This window comes from Megascapheus bottae, chromosome 21 (genome assembly GCF_031878675.1).
Source record: "Megascapheus bottae isolate mThoBot1 chromosome 21, mThoBot2.hap1, whole genome shotgun sequence".
In the NCBI taxonomy this organism is placed as follows: Eukaryota; Metazoa; Chordata; class Mammalia; order Rodentia; family Geomyidae; genus Megascapheus; species Megascapheus bottae.
The window spans coordinates 29,710,932-29,733,374 of record NC_143529.1 but is presented as its reverse complement, the minus strand read 5'-3'; positions in this window follow the sequence as shown (position 1 = coordinate 29,733,374).

Below are 22,443 nucleotides of genomic sequence, written 5' to 3'. Positions count from 1 at the left end.
CAATCTGCCAACAGAATACCTACCACATACATAAATAACAAGGAGCCATCTTAAGTAATTTCTAACTACTGGAAAATCTCCTTAGAAAACTTAACATATTAGAACTAATGTCTTTCTATGAATAGGTAGTTATCCAAATATAAGGATAAGCCACAATATATTTATCTATATTTTAATTTGATTTATTAATTCCAACTACTATATATATATTTACACTTTAGCTTTGGGCGTTATAAATATTTGAGGTTATTGATTATCAGACAGGAAAGAGCTAGAATTATTAATAATTGTGTCATTACAAATGGCACAATTTTTACAGATGCTTTTCATTCTACCAGCCATTTCTCCACTGATGGAAAATGCCTGGACAATTAGCCACACCAGTGACTAGAAAAAAAAAAGGATTCAGACATACCAGATCCAAGGAGGCCTCTTTCTTTGAATTAACAAACCTAAGCTGCTGGTAATGTCTTTTGCAGGCGATGCTAGGTATCTAGATGTATAAACCTGAGAATTCACAAAGGAACACAAAACAACAACCCAAAAGAACTAAACATAGGCTAGATGGAAGAACAGTTATGAATGAGGCAACAAATTAGTGAATGACATGGGAGGAGTCTGGGTCTCCAGCGTGAGCATCATGATACAGCCAACTGTGAAGCTCATCCTGCTGATTTCAAGTCATGGCCTGTGCTGAAGTCAGAAGAAGGGGCTGAAGTAAGCAGAAAGGGCTGACTGCCTTGGTTACAGGCCCAACAGATGTGCACACCTCTAGTCTGTGACGAACACAGAGGTCACCCTGACCTTCTGAACAACACTTTTATTTTGCTTCCAACTCCAAGTGGAGAACCCGCACTCTTATGCTGAGGGGAGGTGGGCTTCATAATGAGCAATGACACTTTCCCTGGATCATGCTTACATTAGCCTCTGTATTTATCATCTGGGAGTGAAAAGGAATTTGTCTTGTAGACAATTTGAGTCCTTCCCAGGAAAGGTTGCAGGTAATGGTATCTTTTTGCTGACTATAGTAGAACTTCCTCAGACACAAGCACGTTCTTATCTCACAGTGAATGAATTAAGATTTGTAACTTATGTATTACAGCAACCAGATAGCTTCTGTGGACTGTCCAGCCCAAATTCTAGCAGCACCTTTACCAGTGTCTACCAATGTCCTTGTCACCAACTTGGCAGGAACATGACCTGAAGGCACTCATCCAGAATCTTATTTATCCTTGTAATCACTGCCCCAGTGTAAACCCAAATATGAAATAATATGAACATCTATTGTTGCTCCCAAAATATCCAATGAGTATCTTCTTCTCATGGAGAACAGTGAACAAACGGCACAAACCTAAGATGCTACAATTCCACAATATGTCACTGCTCTTCACCATAGGAGACAGAGACGATAACCGGTATTTTCCAAAGGAATGGCTGCATTTCCTTCACAGAAGCTTCTCTTGCATTCTTCTGCTACATGAAGTGTTCAGGAGCACAGGGTGGAACAGGGAGGGATTTTTTTTAAGTCTTAATACCAATCACTTACAATTAGCTGTATTCCATTAAGCTCTCCACATCTTTGAAAAGTCCTAAGTATCCTTGACTGAAATCTGAGGCAAGCTGCTAGCAAGTTACTGAAGAATGTCTCAAAGCTACAGCACTCAAGCCACCTTAAATATTGTCTCCTTCTACCCCATGGGGCAGGAAAGTCAGGTTGGATTTTTCCATGCCTTAGATCAAGATGCCAGAACAATGAGTCTCTGCCCCTTGTCAGTATAGAACTCCTGACTGTTCTTTCCTCGGTGGTATAACCAAGGGTGGAACCAGAGAGACGAGATGAATAAGCTTCAGCAGCATCTATTACATATGCTGAATTAGCTAAGACCCCAAACAGCAGCATGCCATTCACACAAAGAGACTCTTTCTCTTTGGCCCAAGTTTCCAATATCCTGCCTCGGCTCCTATATTAAGAGGTTCAGTTATTAAATAACAGTGTCATGGCCCAAAATTCGGTTCACATTTTTCTGTGGATATTTATCTGGAATATCTGCTTCCTTTTGAAGAAATATAGCAAGCGTGGGCTGGCACAGTGATCACATGTGTAATCCCTGCTACTTGGAAGCAGAAATCATGAGATTCACACTTACACCTGAGACTCCCTCCCCACAGATAAACTAGGCATTGTGGGGACACCTCTATAATCTTAGCTACTTGGAAGGTCACAGGTCGGAGGATCAAACTGTAAGACTGGCCTAGGCCAAACCACAATACCTATCTGAGAGCTTACAGAAGCGAAAAGGAATGGGGGCTTGACTCGAGTGGTGCAGTTCCTACTTGGCCAGCACAGGGCCCTAGGTTCAAACACTGGTACTTCCCTATGCCCCCATCTCCCCACCCAAATTACGCAGTGAGAGTCAATTTCATCCGTTTTTAGTTGATAATATTGGAACTCTCCTACTAAGCCTTGCCCATTGCTAATTACTGTGCACCAAGTTCATGGAAATCTTCCTTCCTAGCAAAACTAGATCAGCTAACAGATACATTATGTCTTGTTTGCTGTGAATTTTCCCATTGCACTTTAAATGATCACTGAAGAGAAAGAGAATTTTCATACTGATATTTCAGTAAATGTGACACTTAACAGCAATCAGTATGGCTACAGTAAATAGCTCATTAGTCCCTTCTCTTTTTTTCTTTGCATTGAACTTGGCTTGATGCATCATCTTATTGGATAGCTCTTGCTCTCCTCATACCATAAGTATAAAGACAGGACTTGGCAAGTCCTCGCCCTACAGAAGAAAGTAAGTGGTGCATGTGGTTGTTTCCTTGACCTTGGAGGAAATGAAATCATTGATGTAAAGAAAGAACACAAAAACCACCTGAAGAACCAAAGATTTTTTTGACAATTATGATCAACTTCAAAATAACAGAAAGAGAATGAATATCCAAAAATAATCCCAATAAGGCTTCGAATCCCATTTTTTACTTGTTCTATCATAAATGTAAAACAGCCATTTGTTTTAGTTGCAAACCTCACAAGCTAAAACCGAAGTAGTCATTTCTAGGTTTCTTTGCCTATCATAGATCATGTGAATTATAGTGTTGACACTCAGTCTAAAAAATGGGGCCTGCATTGAGACAATTCTTTAAGCCTCACAAAGAACTTTGCTGGTGTGGAGAAGATTTCATTTTGCCATATCTAAGAAATTCACACACCAGGATGCATTGATAAATATAGTCATTATCAGCCATTGACAGGAAAATCTTGGCTATAAGACCTGAGGTCTTTCCTTGCTGAATGTTGTGCTTGCCAATTTGTTTATTGTTGGACAAGTCATATCCGCAAACACTTCTCTGTAATATTTCTGTGTAGGCACAACACATATCTGTTTTCCTGCTATATTTGTTGCAGATTGAACTGTGTCATTCCCCAAAGAAGTCCTAACATCTGAATGTGGAAATAAAATCATTGCAGATGTAATCATGTCACCACAGTGTCTTGTGGAACTTAGGTGAGACCAAGTCTGATGTCTGGTATCCTTGGAAGGAAAGAGAGATACACAGACACACAAGGAAAGGAGAAAAACCACGAAAAGATGGAGGCAGAGAGTAATGTTCCAGTGGTCAGGGAGGCTAAGGACCACTGCAGTATACCAGAAGCTAGAATGTGAAGGAAGGACTCAAAACCTTCAGAAGGTTCTTTCCTTGACAATATCTTAACATCAACAGAAAGAATGGATTTTGGTTATGTTAAATCATCTGTTCTGTGGTAACATGTTAAAATAGTTCTAGGAAATTAATAAAATATGAGTTTGCACATATCAAATGTATCAAAAATATTTTCATAGAGATGTAAAAATGATAAATTAATATGTAGCTTATACATAATACTACTGTATCTATAAGCAATGGTTCAAATGTTTGTATATATGTGCAGATGTGTGCAGAGAAGTATATTGGATGGGTGGTAAGATAGATAAATAAACCAGGAACTTGTGGCTCATGTCTGTAATCTTAGCTGCTAAGGAGGCTGAGCTCTGGGGACCCTGGTTTGAAGCCAGCTCAGGCAGGAAAGTCCATGAGATTCTTATCTCCAATTAACTACCAAAAGGCCTGATGTTGAGCCTCAGTTCAAGTAGTAGGGTGCTAGTCTTGAGCAACATAAAGCAAAATAAAGCTTAGGACAGTTCCCAGGCCAGGAGTTCAAGCTCCAGGACTAGCACAAAACATCAACAACAAAAATAAGTAAATAAATAAATAAGCAGTCAGATATATGTTACCAAAGAGCTTGTAACCTAATTTGCCTTAGGAGTTATTGATGTGTTATTGCAAATGAGTTTTAACACAGATTTTGAATACTTTGAGTATTGTAAGAAACAAAAAAACAGCCTCAACTTGAATGAACTTTTGTCTTCAAGTTTCTCTGTTACTAAATTTTCTAAGATTACGGAGATCACTTCCATTCATTTTCAAAGAAAAGAATTTGAACAATCTCATTGTGTGGGGGGGGAGGGTGTCATAGGGCTTGTACTCAGCCTGAACACTATCCTGAGCTTTTCAGTTCAAGGCTACCACCGTACCCTTGAGCCAAGCCCCACTTTCCGTTTTCTAGAGGTTAATTGGAGATAAGAGTCTCAGGTCCTTTGGTGCTCAGGCTGGCTTTGAACCTTGATCCTCAGATCTCAGCCTCCTTAGTAGCTAGGATTATAGGCATGAGCCACCATGCCTGGCTCAAAATTAACAATCTCTTAACAAGGATAGAGGAAAAAGAAAAATTCACAGACACGTTATCTATTCCACTTTATTTCTATCTATGTATTCACTAGGGCTGGAATTTTTAAGTGGAATGTCCATTTTGTAAGTGTTTTTCACTGATACTAATTGTAGCCAAATCATTGTAGAGAACACAGCCTAATCCTCATGATATATTCTGCTCTTTTTTATAAGCTATTATATCTCATATTTTTAAAAATTATTCCTCTCTTCTAGAGGTTAGAATATTAATGGAGACCTGATATTAATTTTTAATTGGTTTGAAAATTCAGGAAACTTTATGTCTCCTCATTTGCTGACATTTGCATAATGGCTTTCTTTTGTTCCTTTTATTCCAGGATAATTGGTTAGAATATCTCTGCTAAACAATCTTTCTGAAAGACCCTTAGACCTATTATAATCTTTGGTAAAATAAGACCTCATAGCGAAGCACCAGAATGTCAGCATTTTCCTGTCTGAGACATTATTCTAGAATTTAAGGCTTGAAAATTTAACATGAGAAGTAAGTCTTATTGCAGCTCCTTTGAGAATTACATGGATAAGTTACAGAAATGTCATGTGTCAGGCCAGGTCTGCTAACTAAGCTTACAAAATTCCCTTCATCCATAGGAGGTGGGGTAAAGTATTAGAGTGGTTTATTCATACATTCCATTGAAGAAACTTATTCTACTTTTCTGGCATTCAAGTTGGGATCACCCAGAGATCCAAACATTAGAAAGTACAGCTATCTAAAAAATACTATAGTCTCAAAGATTTCAATAGCTACTATTCATTATTTTATCAGTCTGATTATTAAAACTCTGATCTTTGTGTAGCTTGGAATAAAACTTTGTCATTAGTTTGCATTTCACATCATCAGCTCATTTTAAATTGTATTTGCCTTTGTATTTTCTCATGCCAACTTTCTCATGAAAAATGCAACATACTTTACCTTTAGCAATTTTCCTCATCAAGCACATTGATTGTTTTGTTCTCAAATTTTAGTGTTTTCCAGTCCCAATATTTTGCACTCATTTTTGCACTTCTATTATTGTTACATTTCTCTTTACCATCATAAATAACTGACATACTATCACCTGTTTTCCTTTTTTTCTTTAGTATTAAAAAATATGCTGTACCAATTTATAAGGTACAAGAAAGAATTTGAGAATTGTTTGCTGTAAAGGAATAGTCAATGTATACATGTATTGAATCTTTTATGGTACTCTTAATATGTATATTTATTTTATTTGGTGTTCTCAGTCAAGAAAGAATATTTTTAAAAAGAAAATTTATACAATATCTCATACCTCTAATCCTAGCTACACAAGAAGCTGAGATCTGAGGATCACAGTTCAAAGCTAGCTCTGGCAAGAAACTCTGGGAGACTCTAATCCCCAATAAGTTACTAAGAAAAGGCCAGAAGTGGCATAGTAGCTCAAATAGTAGAATAGAGCAAGAGCAGTTCAAAGCATGCCCAGATTTCAAGCCCCAGGACTGGCAAAATAGTTCACATTATATACTATATATGTATATTAAAACAGATTTGTATCTAAAATTAGTGCCAACTTTAAATTCAACAAGAATGATGAGCCTTCTATGAACAATGAATGCACAGTTAAACAACATGAACATCAGGAAGCTGGAAAGTGTGTGATCAGTTGGGTCAAGTTGGGAAGAGGAGGACGGACAGAGAGATGAGGTGTGAGTGAACACAATCATAAATTTCAATGTACCTACGTGAAAATGGAACCCGGTAAACTGAGGTGGGATTGGGAAGAATGGGGGAGAATGATGGAAGGGGTGACATTGATCAAGACCCATTGAACTCATAAATTCACATGTCAAAAAATGCAACTCTTTTGTAAACTACTTGCAGATAATAAGAATATAAATGAATAAAAATCAGTGCACAAAGAAAAGAAAATTATAGAAGAATGCAAATGAAAGGTATGTGAAATGGAATCTGTAGAAATACACTGTTTTATATCAAAATGTGATCCGTGATTTTTTGTGTGTGGTTTTACATTCCATAATAGCCCAATGACTTTAATGACAAAACCCCAATCTATAAATAAATCATACTTTTAAAGATATGCAATCTTTCCTTGGGTAAACAGTAAATGACACAATTTTGTATATTCACCAAAAAAGGATAACCTTTCTTTAATGCCATTGAAGATGCTACTATTAAAACAAAACTGATGGTTATCCCATACAGTAAATTAATGTGCTATATTGCTTAAGGTTTTGCTTAGTGCCTGATTATAGTTTCTCCCATTTAATTACAACTAAAGAGAATAATCGAAGCTCACTCTGAACTTCTGTCTAGGACTAATGAATTTTCCTATCTGTCATGCAGAGAAGTTTCTCTAATCCATTTCTCAACCCCAGGCTAGGTCAAGAGCTTTTCTTATGTGTCCTTATAACCCATGCCCTTAGTCTTTGAAGCACTTAACATTATCTTAATTATCTGAAAGATCAATATAATTATCAGCTGAGGTCTGTCTTCCTCCTGTTCCATTCTGAACCCCATGGAGAGCTAAGACTGGAACTGGTTAAAGCATGCCAACACAGTGAGAGTAGCCCAGTGAATGTTTATTGAATAAATATGTAATACACTCTGGTCTTGCAGCCCTACACTATTTCTCAGCAATGATTACAGAACAATGTAGAAGCTATGGATAATAATAGTATGAACTAAACCACAGTATCACAGCACTTCCTACTTAACAATGACCACTCAACCCCAAATATCATAGCAAAATATCTGCATTTATATATTTTCTGTGTGAATAATGCTGTTTGGAAGGCTTTAGGTAAATACTCTTCAGTAGTTGAAGGTAACAATCAAATTGAAAGGAAGACAAATTTGGACTTAAGAATCTGTTTTAGTTCACCCCAGAGACGGATATTGATTGTCTACAAGTAATGATGTCGGTATCTGAAAGAGGAGGTAGGGATATACTTTGAAATAGTCTCCTTCTGAATGATGACTCTATTATAAAATACAAATCAGGACTTACAGCTGATCACTACAGAACTATTTGGAAAGAGATTCCTTCGTTCTTTTGTTTGGCTTTGCAATGGGCCAAGCAGTATTCTTGCTGCTTTTCTCTTCCTTTTATGTCATGTGTGTGTGAAATCTCAATATAGATACTTATATAGTTCCCTCTACAAAGCACAGCTGCAGGATTATTGCTTACTGTTACATTCGAGAAAGAAACACAATCGAGAGGCCTAGATCCAGTGAATAACTGATGAGAGAGCAATTGAACTGCCTTTTTTTCCTCTTCTACATTTCCAAATGTATGAGCAAAGTGAAGGACATTTGCATATGCTACACAAATGGAATGCAATCTTAATAATTGGTATTTTTTAACCGAATGCAGATTTGGATAATAACTTTATTAATCAGACTATCAACACATCATCTATTCATGTTTTTATTTATATTTACACTTCTGAATCTGGAATTCATCTTTTAAATACTGCTGTTTAAAAACCTAGAAAATGAATATTACTAACATTGTTATTCCTTTTTACATGTATATATATTTTATTACATATTTACTTTTATAGTTACAAATTATGGATAAGTATGATAATTGTTCATAAGGAAAGGAAATAAGAAGTAGGGGAATAAAAATGGGAGATAGGATTGAAGGGCAGAGAGAGACAAGAAATAAATAAGGAAGGAATGTTTCTATATCCTAGAGATCCTTTCATTTAGCATCATGCTATATGGCCTTATGTATCTAGGTTTTGCTCTATTGCAAATCTCTGCTAGGAGAGACCAAGGTTTCTACTGAGTATGACAAATGAGGGAAACCATTGAGCCTATCTTCCTTGAGTCTGGCTTACTAAATGAAAGGACCTCTCAGATATAGAAACAAAAGCCATATAATGAGTGATTGTTGTCCTTAATGTACTATGTTATCTCTCATCTCTTTTGCTATCCCTTGATTATCTCATATTGTTACAGTATCTTACTGTGTTATCTGATATATTGGATATATTTGTATTTGGTTATTTCAAATTGGATAAGGAAAGGGGGAAAACAAGATGAAGGGTGGGAGTGGGGGGGAAGGGAAATGGGGACCAAGACATGAGAAAGGGTATCAATGTATGTGAATTAATGTACCTTCTATCTGGCAAATATAACCCTTCTATTAATTACAATAAAAATATATGAAATAAGAAAAAAAAGAAGGAAGGAATGAAAGGAAGGGAGAAAAGAAGGAAGACTAAGAAAAAAGAGGGAGGGATGGAAGAAGGAAGGAAAGAAGGAAGGAAGGAAGAAAGTAAAAAGGAAAGATCCTCTTAACATGTGAATTTAAAACTGAAGCTAGCCCTCTGCTGCAACCTGCTGACAAAAAGAAGAACTGCATATGAAAAAATATTTGGTACTGGCAACAGAAGGATACATTAAATGCTCATTTTAAATCCAATAGTCCTCCTGATTTCATTCAAAACATCACCAACTGGAAATACGTCTGAAGCAAAAGTATTCATATTGTCTCACACTTAGAAAACAAGATTACATAACACTGAAATAGATGGTGTGAAGTTGATATTATTCTTCCTTATGTGGGATATAGATGGATATTCTAAACCAAACAGTTGTAATCTGGCCCCTAATCAATCCTCAGTCAGGTAAATACCCTCTAGAGAAGCCCATTTTTCCACAGAGATAGAGGAAAAATAAATCTCATCCAGGAGACTGGCCTTAACAACCAAGGCTAAAGATTTAGATTGTAGTTAGGTAAATATATATATATATATGATATTGTATAATTTAATTATAAAATATTGTGCCTTATTATTTATTGCTTTTGTTTTTGTTTTTCCATAGCAATTTTTTTTGTCGGTCATGGGGCTTGAACTCTGGGTCTGGGGACTGTCTCTGAGCTCTTCAGCTCAAGGCTACCCCTTGATCTACAACACCACTTCTGGTTTTCTAATGATTAATTGGAGATAAGAGTCTCAGGGTCTTTAGTGCCTGGGCTGGCTTTGAACCTTGATCCTCAGATCTCAGCCTCCTGAGTAGCTAGGATTACGGGCATGAGCCATCACGCCCAGCTTCCATTGCAATTTTAAGGAACAGTACTTTTAAAGAACAGCAACTTAGGAGACTGAGACTGTTGCTGTTCAAGACCCAAGCAGAAAAGTTTCCAAGATGAATTGGAATGTACATGTTATCTGGCTTCTAACAGCCTCATATAGGTAGATGGTGTATCAACAGTAATGAACCATTAACTCTGGAAACATCACTCAGCCTTCAGAGAGTGAGGCCTAGTGTTGAAAGCCCAGTTACAAAACCAGAACGGGATTTCAGGGATTCTGGAACAAGAAAAACTGAACCCTAAAGAAAATTAACAATGGGAGGTAGGTATATTATTTCACGTCCTCTTAAACTTCTTTAATCAGTGTTGTGTGATTTTTATTATAGAGGTCTTAGACTTCCTTAGTTAAATTTCTGATAGATACTTTTTAGCAATTATAAAGTGGATTGCTTTCAGAAGTTTTTACAAACAGGGAGGAGGATGTATAAAAATAAAATTTTCTCCAACAGTTTAAAATAAAAGTAATGTATAAATGACTAAAGGACCTAAATAGCTTTTGTACCTATGTTGACATATTAGTCTATAAATAAGGTTAAGAAAACTAGGAGGAAAATGAATTCAAACAAAATGGGAAGAAAAATACCCCAAATTTATGTTTAAACAGCAGCTTATAAATATAAATAGGAAAATACTATATAAGTATAGAAAATGAGTTAGAAGTTTAGTAATATTATAGTTCTCTTTATCAAATTTTTATCTAATGCCATGATAATTCTTTAGTAAACACCCATTCGTAAGCTCTTTAAACCAGATGATCAGATTTCCGTGCACAAGAAATTCAGGAACTGGGTGGTTAGCTCAGTGGTAGAGTATCCATCTAGAATTCCCCAGGCTTTGGTTTTCAGTACCAAAACTGTGGAAAATAGAGAAAATGAGAAAGAGAATTTCCGTGAGGATGAGATAAAGCCAGAGTACAGGAACAGGTCTAAAAGGGAGGCTAAGACATTCACCCAACAACAACAACAAAAACTAGGCAGTGCACTCCCAGAGTGTATGCACTGTGAAATGTATGTTACCTCTTCTAGCATCATCTTTCATTTAAATTATAAATCCCAGGGCCGTGAGTTTGACCTGGTGATAGAATGCTTGCCTACCATGGACAAAAATCTGGGTTCCAATTCCTCGGTACCATATATATTTTAAAAAATGCCACACATAGTGTTGTGGCTCAAGAACTGCTCAGGCCCTGAGTTCAAGCCTCTGGACTAGAACAAAAAGTGGGGTGTAAGAAACTGTGTAAAATTTAAATCCCTTTGCATTATGATTTTATAGAGTAACAGACCGTATACTATGTACTGGTGTTTTTTTTCCTAAATCTTTTAAATCTTGTGAACTGGACGTATCAAAAATGATCATTTATGTCAAAAGTTTAGCTGTCCATAGATGTTTGGATGTGGTGTGGAAGCATTAAGTCTATTGAGGAGGGAGGAAACCACAAAATAATATGGAAACAACATGTTATTAAGGAGGAAAAAAGATGAGTCTCCTATTCCTTACTTCTGATACCTAACAGAAATTCTTTTGCCACATTCCAGTAAGGAAGCACATCTATATCCTCTGAGTTCTATAATATCCAACTAGTAGGAATCATGCCTGGGAAATGACTTTAGGAAGTACTTGGTGTGCCAGGTATGGTGATACATGCCTGGAATCGCAGGTACTGAAGACACAGAGGGAGATGGAGCATGGCCACAGACCATGGATCACAGTTTGAGACCAGCCTTTCAACAACAAGTCAAGTCAGAGCTGTGCGTTGTTTCTAAGGTAACTACACCAGTTGAAAGTTTTCTGTCCTCACATGACAGTCATAAAGCTGAGGACTGGGGACTCTCCCTCCACTCTCATAAATTCCCCTTTGTACCAGGGTAGAAAATCTTCCCCAGAAGAATCTTAGAAAAACATGTTTCCCTTGTATTCACTTGTGAATAAGTGTATCATTTATACCACCGCCAGTGACTGGAAAATTGGGCTGGGCACATCTCAGCTAGTTTAGGGTAGTTCAGCCTTATCTGCCCAAAATCAAGTGTCTGGAGGAATGGGATTTGGCGAACAACTTCACTCAAGAAAACAGTTGTCTCTCATAGCAGAGTCAATGTGCAAATATTTTGTACAGCAGTTCAAATCAACCCAATGCCTTTTTAAACATGACGTTGATTATGCTCACATGGGAACTAGTGAAACTGTATATCTACTATACATAAGAAAATAGGATGAAAACATGGACTGAGGTAGCTAAAAATCCATAACATAGCCCTAAGAAATGTGTAGAAGTACCACAGCGCTATCATGAAAAAGGCTATTTATTGCATCTCCAATAATCATGTTATAGATAGTTTTGGATACATTGCTATAATTTGTAGCCATGAATTAATAACTACAGCTATGATTTGCCTAGCCCAAGAGTGCTTATGGCTTATAATTTCCAGAATTTATAATACAGAAGCTAAGGGAAAAAAACATCTAGAAAATCACATCAGTCAATGCATTTGCAAAACTATAATTTTAGTTTATAATTCTAAGATAATGGCCTTCAGATTTTCTTGGCCTCTAAGAAATTAAGTATCACATTTGGCTAACGTGAGAGACTTGATACTAAATTAAATGAAATTATTAAATTTAACAATTAGTTGCCATTCTGTTGGATTCAAGGCTACAGACAGACACAACCTTGGGAGAGAAGAAACTTCTCAAAGGAGAAAATAGGCTCCTGAAGTTGTTAGAAGATCTGAAATACAAATTACTCAGAGGTAGAAAAAAAATCAATAGCCCAAAATTTCTTGCATATAATAAAAAGAAAAATCCATGCCTTAGTTTCCCAGTCCTTACTATTAAAATGATCCGATGCACTTGGAAAGTAAATGTAAAGAGAATCAACAGGATTCTCTAGCTATATATTCATCCCAGCCTTGAATCATTGTGTCTAGCTATTTTCTCTTTTCCTTCTCTTCAGAACAGCTGACAGCTAAAATTGGCCTGCAAACCCCCTCCCATCTGACTCTTCTGTGACCCAATTGAGGCTTCCTAGTGCGAAAGGCACAGAAGGTTCCCTAGTGAGGAGCCAGCATTGGGCACTTGTTTACTTCTTTGTGTCTCAGCACAAATGATGACACCACTAGAAAGAATCTGGGGAATAATGTTTCTTTGTTGTGGTGCTGTCGGCACACCTGCAGGGTCAGTGGTTGTATTGTCTGTGGTTTTTCTCATATGCCAGACCAGATGAGAAAGCCATTCTTGTTATTGCTTTGTGAGTCAAGATATCAGCAGCCCATTCTGACCCCCCACAAAATGCGAGCAGTAATATGTGTGTGCAATTTAGGACTCTTGGAAATGATTAAGCTTGTCTGTTTTAGATTTTCTAGCGAATGTTGATTAGGACAATCTCTCCACTGCAGTGTTCATGGAGATGTGGCATGACTTTAGTAAGTTCTGCTTTTCATTATGCTATGAAAAGTTCTTCCTAAGCATAAATTATTGACTGCATTGGAGTGAATTTTTCAGAAATACATTCTTTCTTGTTTCTCCCCTTGTGACTGATCAAAGAGAAAAAATTTCAAGCTGTAACAAAATTACCTGGAAAATCTATTACTGAAAATTGACCTGGAAATTGCTAATTTACTCCTCTAATAATACATTACATATTTTAGACAATGAACTGCCCTATAGAATTAAAAATATATTGCCTCCAATTTGCCATTCATATTGAAGCTCACTGGAGGTGAACCAATTATAGTTAATAAGCTGAATACATTAGTAGTAATTAAGAATGCAGAATTAGTGTGTTTTCTTTATGAGAAAATAACACTTTGCCCTTCAAGAACACCATTAGTATGACAGGACTAGTTTAGAATTCCAGATGGGTTGCCCAAGAAGAATTTTCCTTATCTTATCAATAATCATTACATTTGGTATGCCTAGGAGATTTGAGATAGTCTGAGTCATTTTTACAGTCTGAACAATTCCTTTTCGAGTGGAATTCTGTGGTATAAATTACTGTCCTCTCAAGAGGACTGAAAATTAATAGTTGTCATATTTTTGGCAGTTTGGGAGAAGAACAAGGAAATACAGTCTCACATAATCTGATGTGGACTGCCAACATTTATTCAGTGCATTTCATAAACAATGAAACATCTATTTCATTTGTACCACTGTTGGATAAACTCAGAGCCTCAGGGAGTTCTGGTTCACAGATGTGACAGAAATCAGATTTCAACAAGCTTTTGAAACCAAAATATTCATTTATGTGAGTACACATTCCTAATATGTATGTAGGTCTATATTTCTATGCAAGCATCTACAAATTAAGTGGCAATTGTTTAATTTTGTTAAGGACTTTGATATCAAAGGCATTAATTTATTTGCAATATTTTAGATTCATGACAATTGTACAAAAAAGAATTTCCAAGTTGCAGTTCAGCATAGTGACAGGCTGCAAGCTGAAACTGTTTAGTTCTGGGCTGTCATATTTAGAAGGTTCTTTTAGTCCTTAAGCAAAATGGTTAAACTCTGGGAACTTTTAAGCCATTTCATTTTTAATCTGTTTTTCATACATAACTGGTTTAAAAGATTGGTCAAGTAGCATATGAAAGTGTATAGTGCACTGAAAACATGTAGTCCATAAAATATCAAAAGTAGCAGGAATCTAAAGGGGCAGCATACACACACACACACACACACACACACACACACACATATGCATGTGTATGTATGCATGACAATATGTATGTGTGTGCAAGCACATGCGCACAGAATGTGTCTGCATTGGAGAAGATGGGGTTGCCATGGAAACTGGTACTCACACGATGTTCCTTCCCCCTTTCTAAAAACTGGATTCTAGAAAGAGCTCTCTCAATCCCCAATTCTGCATTTCACATTATACTGTAATTTCAAACTCGCTTGGTGGATACATAATTTTGACAGAGCAGGAAACCTGAGAAGTTCTCTGCAACAGAACCGGCTGTTTCCTATCCAATGAGAAACAGGTGTGCACTAAATTGGGGGCAGAAATTCACACTACCTGTGAAATAAAAGTAGGAAATGTCAGGAACTTGCAGAAAACTGTGTTACCAACACTATTTCCAACACTCAAATGCATTGAATAATATCATCCACCATTATTAAGTCATTCTAAGACTTTCTGGCTCATTTCTCCTTTATACTTGTGTTTCCATCTTTCTGGATGTGTCAGTATTTGTAGTGGCATTTAGAAGAATAGCTTGATTTAGAACAAATTATGATTAGGAGATGTGTCACAAGGTAACTTAGAGAGTAGTTGTTAAACTAAAATAAGCAATAAAGAAAATGGACAGACCACCTGTAAAATTAATCATATAGATGTTTTTACCAAGGGTACAAATTTTATGTTAATAAATTCTGGTAATTATGGGCTGGAGTTAAATATAGCTCCATGATTCTAAAAGGAAAAGCTAGAGGTTAATTTAAAAAGAGCTTTGTAATGTTTTAAAAATAAAGTTTTCTTCAAGATGCAGAATTTCTGTCTCATAAAGCAATGTTTGCCTGGATCCAACGAAATTGAGAAGCTGCTGTGGCTTGAATCCACGGGCTGAAGCTTGGTAATCAAGAGTGTTACACTAGGGAGATGATGGGATTTTTAGAAGGTAGGGGCTAGTGGGGGCTCTTTGAGTTGTACTGTGTGATGTCACAGTAACTTTTCAGGAATTCCTCAGGAGCTCACCTGGCCCCATCTACCTCTCTTCAAGATGAAATCTCTGCTCATTCAAGGATTCACACCATTGCTATCTGTACCATAAGGCATGTGATCCCCATAAGAGCTTGTAGGATAGAAGCATGCAACAAATCAACTATGTCAATGTTTTTAAAAAATTATTTTCTTTTCATGGTGATGTAAGTTATATTCATAAGGTAACATTTTTACCACACCCATTTCTTCCTCCCACTTTCCCTCTCTTCACCCCTTGTCTTGAAAATATCCCTGTTACATTGGTTCCTTTGTCCTTTGTCTCCTCGTCTTTCTTTCTCCCTTCCCTTCCCCATTTCAAATAAACCAATAAATGTATATACAATATACCAGATACCAAAGTCAAATACAGCAACAACACGGGATAAACCATAAAGGAAAAAAATGAGGAAAGAAATAACTTCACATAGTACATTAAAAACAACAACCATGAAGATAAAGCTCTTGTTTCCATATCCTGGAGCTCATTTCATTTAGCCTCATTCTATATGGCCACATGCATATAGCTTTTGAGCTATTGTGATCCTCTACTAGGATCATACTAGACACATACTAATTGTTACAAATGAGGGAAACCATGGAACCTCTATTTCTTTGGGTCTGACTTACTTTACTTAATATGATTTTTTCCAACTCTTTCCATTTCTTTACTAACAAGGAGATGTCATTCTTTTTGATGGCAGCATAGAATTCCATTATGAAACAAAAAGGAGCATCCATAACACCAGCTCTTTGGGACAGAGCAAAGGCAGTATTCAAAGGTAAATTTATAGCTCTGATTTTGAGCTCTTGGAAAATTTATAGCTCTGAGTGCCTACATCAACACATTGGAGACATCTCAAACCAACAACTTAATGATACACCTAAAACTCCTGGAAAAAGAGCAACAAACCAAACCCCAATCCAGTAGAAGGAAACAGATTATTAAAATTAAATCAAAATTAAATGAATTAGAGCCTCAAAAAACCATAGAATGGATAAAACAAATAATTGGTTCTTTGAAAAAAAATTAACAAAATTGACAGACATTTAACAAATCTTACCAAAAAAAAAGAGAATACACCCAAGTAAACAAAGAGATGAGAATGGAAATATCATGAAAGAAATTATCAAGATCCAGAACATCATAAATGAATACTTTTGAAACCTTTATACCAGCAAATTTGAGAATCTGGAAGAAATGGAAAAATTTCTAGCAAATATTGATACACCCAAACTAAATCAAGAAGATCTAAACAAACTAAAAGAGATCCATTTCCAGTAATGAAATAGAAATGGCAATAAGAGACCATTCATCCAAGAACCTGATGGATTCACAGCTGAATTCTATAAGGCCTTCAAAGTAGAATTCACACCAATACTGCCCAAACTCTTCAATAAAACTGAAAGCACAAGTTCTCTACCAAACTCATTCTACTCACCCTCATCCCAAAACCAGACAGGGACTCATCAAAGAAAGAGAACTATAGACTTACATATTTTGTTACAGTGACACAAAGCACACTAACACAGGAACCTGCATTTCCTAACATATGCCCCTAAGACTAAAACCCTAAAGCTCACTGATTTATTCCAGTAATAGTAACCCCACTACATAACCAAATAAGCATGCAAAATCTTTAGGCAGTGGATAGAAAGTGTGATGTGTTGCAGAAACATTAATTCATGGTGTTGACCATACCAAATTCTTAAAAAATATAGTCTTCACAAAATTTTCTTCTAACATTGCTAAATACACTAAATGAAAATGCACTCATTCCACATCCATGTTTGGTGAGGAAATATTTCAGATTTGTAGAGATTGAATGAGTTGTTAAAATGAAAATAATCTTAAAACAAAAATAACTAAACTGGGCACCGGGGCTTACGCTTGTAATCCTAGCTACTCAGGAGACTGAGATCTGAGAATGGCGGTTCCAAACCAGCCTGGACACTAAAGACATTTATTTTCAATAAATCACCAGAAAACCAAAGGTGGGGCTTCGGTTCAAAGGGTAGGGTGGTACTCTTGAGCTGAAGGACTTAGGGACAGCACTCAGGCCCAGTGTTCAAGCCCCATGACCCCCCAAAAAACACATGACTAGGGCTGTAAAAGATTAATTGTCAAAACTATCTAAAGAAATTTTTGTGCATCAGAAATTGGGGTAAAACTCGGAGAATACAAGAATTTATAAAGACAAACTTTGTAATAAAAAAAAAGAATTGAAGTGTCAGTATGGAAAAGCTTAAAACAATATTGAACTTCCTTATATTTAAATATTATAAAATTGATTACCCTTTGATATGATGGCTATGACTGAGCCCTGTTCTCTAAAATTCAGTATCATGGTTTTCACTGGAATAATGAGAGATTTATTCAATAGCAAAAAAAATAATCAATAGGTATAATAAAAATATTAGTGGGCATTTCATGCCAGGGTATTCTAGTAGCATTACAGCACTCTTTTAATGATGTCTTTATGGAAGTCTGAGGTAATAAGTTAATTATCCACATTTTACATACATCTAATTAGTCATTTCAAATTAAAATGGGAATAAAATGCCTGCTTAGCAACTATAAAAATGTATCACAATTTAAGTTTTTAAAATATGAACAGTCATTTTGTTTCTATCTGTTGGGAAACTATATGTGAGATGACATTAATTATGACTTCTAATTGTCTAATAACTATTTCTCATCAAAGTACTTAAATAAAAGCTTCTACATGTTTTAAACAATATTAAATATTGCTTATTTAAAGTTTTGACATTTCTTTGAAATACATTTCTAGTCACTAATTGGAGAATTTTGTAGGCACTTATTTATCAAAGTCATTGTTAAAATTTTTGAATATATTCACCACAAATCTAGCTTCTTTGAGATCACTACTAGCTCCTTTTCTTTGGAAATGTAGCAATTTGTTGGCTATACACTGAAGCTACAATCTGACCTTTAAAGACCCCACTCATTTTTATTCTTTTCAGGATTCAGATTTCCCACTCATCCAAAATTTTCATATATTGTTAAAAGTTTAATTAGGTGACAGTGCCAGGTATGGTTCAATAAAATATAACTTGCAAAACTCTAGTGAAAATCAATCATATAATTATACTCAAGGCAAATAAAATTTAGAAACTTCATACAATAAGCAACTTAGTAAATTAGATAAAAACACAAATAAATGTCAAAATATATCTGTTTTACTGCTGGTTTTCTGAACTAATAAGCTGTGTGCTGTGCAGAAATACTCTCAACATTCCTAGCTTCAATTTAAAGAATGGAAAAATGTAAATATATCTTTCTATTTATAATATATAGAGCTTTAAATATGTATATATATTTAAATATATAAATATGTATAGCATGTCTATACCTATATAAATATAGGCATATATTCTAATATATAACTAAATGTATGTGAAGATATACATATTTAAATATATAGGTATATAAATATACAGATATTTAAATGTATAAGTATAGAGTAGATATTTAGTTATAGATAGATACATTAAATATATCTATATTTCTTTCTGTATATTTCTAAATATATCTATCTGTATATATATGCGTATATATTTATATATATATTATCCTGTCTACTTTATCTTGCAGTTGTAAGTGTGGCAAAAGACAGTTGCAAGGATTAATGTCAGATGTTGAACAAAATTATTTCAGCTGACTATGCATCTGTGGGGGGGAAGAGAGAGAGAGAGAGAGAGAGAGAGGAAGAGAGAGAGAAAAAGAGAGAGAGAGAGAAAGAGAGAGAGAAAAAGAGAGAGAGAGAGAGAAAGGAGCAAATTTTCCCCACTCTCTAGGCTGCCTTAAATGATGGCCCTATGTAGCCAAACCCTGCTACAGGCTCCCAATACTCAGATTCTCAAATTCTCTCCAGAATTTTTTTGAGTAATGTCTGCATCATGTCTCATTCATCTATTTGGCATAGCTAAGTATGTGACAGTTGGAGCTGTACTAAAATATGAGTAGACATTTTTCTTATTATTCCCTAGCAATGATTTACATGATTGATTTTAATTGATTTAATTAACTGTAAATATGTTTCATTAACTTAGATTATTAAAAATATCAAAAGTAAAGTCATTCCCATCCTAACACTAAGAAATAGTGAAGTGTGTCGGTGTCAAAGAACTAGCTGACAGCTGATGAACCAGATGCACTGAACTTCAGAGAGCACAAGCTCTCGCAAGATCCCACAGGGCATAGAAAGTGGGGCAGTCATTCAAACAAGTATAAAAAATATAGTTTTAGTCAGGCACTAGTGGCACACACCTGCAATCCTAGCTACTCAAGGAAGCTGAGATCTGTGGATCACAATTCCAAATCAGCTCTTTCCAAAAAGTCCATGAGACTCTTATGTCCAATAAACTACTCAGAAAAAGCCAGAAGTGGTGCTGTGGCTCAAGTGCTAGAGCACTACCCCTGAACACAAAGTGGCTCAGGGGCAGCATCCAGGCCCTGAGTTCAAGCCCCAGGACTAGCAAAAAGAAATATATATATATATATATTCTTTACAATACAAAGTATATGTAGTATATAATATCAAATATTTGCCTTTCAATACATCAATTTTAATAGAAATATTAAATGGATGAAAAAGACCAGCAAAATCCCCCTTAGCTATTAAATCTGATGTTTCATCATTACTTTACCCAAGACAGTTTTATGTAGATTTGAATATTTCTGTAATAAAAAGCAATTTATGATACTTGAAATCAAAATATATACAGAGTTAAATGTGGACTTTCTTTTTATTATAGAGACATTCAAATTCTGGACATCTTTACAATTGATGTTCATAATCTCAGCATGAGAGAGATGTCTATTAATTTCAACACTCTGCACAAAGAATACTCTCTCGTGTCTCTTGTAAATGTTCCCAAACTAACCACAAGATCCCTGGCTTCCACTACTCTCTATTCCTATGTGAACAAACAGATCAAGGCATGTAGATACCACTCTTCTCCCGGCTTAGTATTGCAAACTCACTTCACTTTTTCTTCAACTGAAAAAGGAGCTAACATGGTCAGAATTAAAATCTGTGACCCACAACAAAGAGACCACCCTATCAGTGGTCTCTCCCTAGAACTGTCAGACGCTGTTGGGAAGCAACAGTAACTGGTACAGCTGTTTCCTTGGCGTGCAACTAAATGTAGTGTTACATTTCACTGCCTGAGGGAATTACAATTCAAGAATTGCCACTACAAACAGTAGTACTGAATGAGAAATTCTTTTTTTTTTAACTTACTCAATTCTACAAAAGTATGTGTAAGTGGGAAGTCATTTATATGTTTATAAACAGCTAAGCAAAAAAAATCTTCAAGATTAAATTTTGCTAAAGTAAACATCAAGTATTGAGTCATTGTTTTATCAATTACTCCACTGAATTTCAATAATGGTTCAGGCATAGAAGAGATTTTGCCATATTATAACACAGGCGTCTAGACCTTTGGTGATTGTCATCCATTCTTTCCAGTCATCTGTAGGTGATCCAAGAAGAAATGGAGATAAGGATAGAAGAGTTGCTTCTACAAAATTAGTTTTAAATAAAAATTGAAATGAATTGATCATCACCATTTCTTCACAAATGAAATGTGTCTATTTCTTTTTTCATATATAAATTAATAGAAGGGTTACATTATATTCACCAGATAGAAGGTGCATTACTTCACATACATTGATACTCTTTCTCATGTCTTGGTCCCCATTTCCCTCCCCCCACCCCCACCCCTCAACTTGTTTTCCCCCCTTCCCTATCCGATTTCAAATAACCAAATAAGCATTGATACAATATATCAGATAACAAGGTAAAATACTGTAACAATATGAGATAACCAGGGACAGCAAAAGAAATGAGAGATAAGATGGAATTAAGGACATCAATCACTCATTATATGGCTTTTGTTTCCATATCTTGGGGGTCCTTTCATTTAACATCATTCTAAATGGCCTTTGTGTCTAGGTTTGTTCTATTGTAAATCTCTGCAAGGAGAGCTCAAGGTTCATGTGTCTATTTCTTCAGCAATACCTATTCACTATTATTTACTGGGAAATGTCACTTTCCATATCTCAAAATGTAGATTTTCTAATCATACTCTTAAGTAATACAATACAAAGAGATATTTTCAAGTTTTGGCCAGTGAATCTAATATTATATCAGTTCCAAACTTTTAATGCTTAGTTTAAAAAAAAGAAATTTATACAAAAAAGCTTCTTTTACCAAAAAAGTGAATAATGTCTATTACGTAATCAAATATTACATATACATGTTATTTTCAAACAGTAATAAACAAAAAGTCACATTTGCTAGATGACATCATTATTACTGAGCATTAGCAATCATGATTTCTCTCTTTCAAAGCACTGTAAATGAGAAGGCGAGTTTGGACTTAACTGCATCTGTCAAATGAAAGAAAGCTCAACAGGAGGGAGTCAGGTTCTAGCAGGAAAATAGAAGCTCATATGATGATTTCAACAGAAAAAAATTAACCAGTGAGACTACTTCCATATATGTGTCAAGAACTAAACAAGCATAGAAAAGAGGGTAGAAAACCTCAGAGCATTGCAGCTGCACACAGCTGCTTGGCCTCAGGCCTGGAGGGATGGCAAAGGGAGGCACTTGTCCAATAGAAACCAGATCCCCTCAGCATGAGCTCGCCAGCGGGCTTAGAACAACTGACAAGCATCAGGTACTATTTCAGTAACCACACTCAGTGAAAAAAAAAAAAAAGGAAGAAATACATGCTCATTTTTTTTTCTTTAGTTTTCTGTCAGAATACTTTTTTGACAACTATAGCCAAAAGTGCATTGTCAGTGCTGCCTGGAAAATTCCCATTTCACATGGCCTGCTA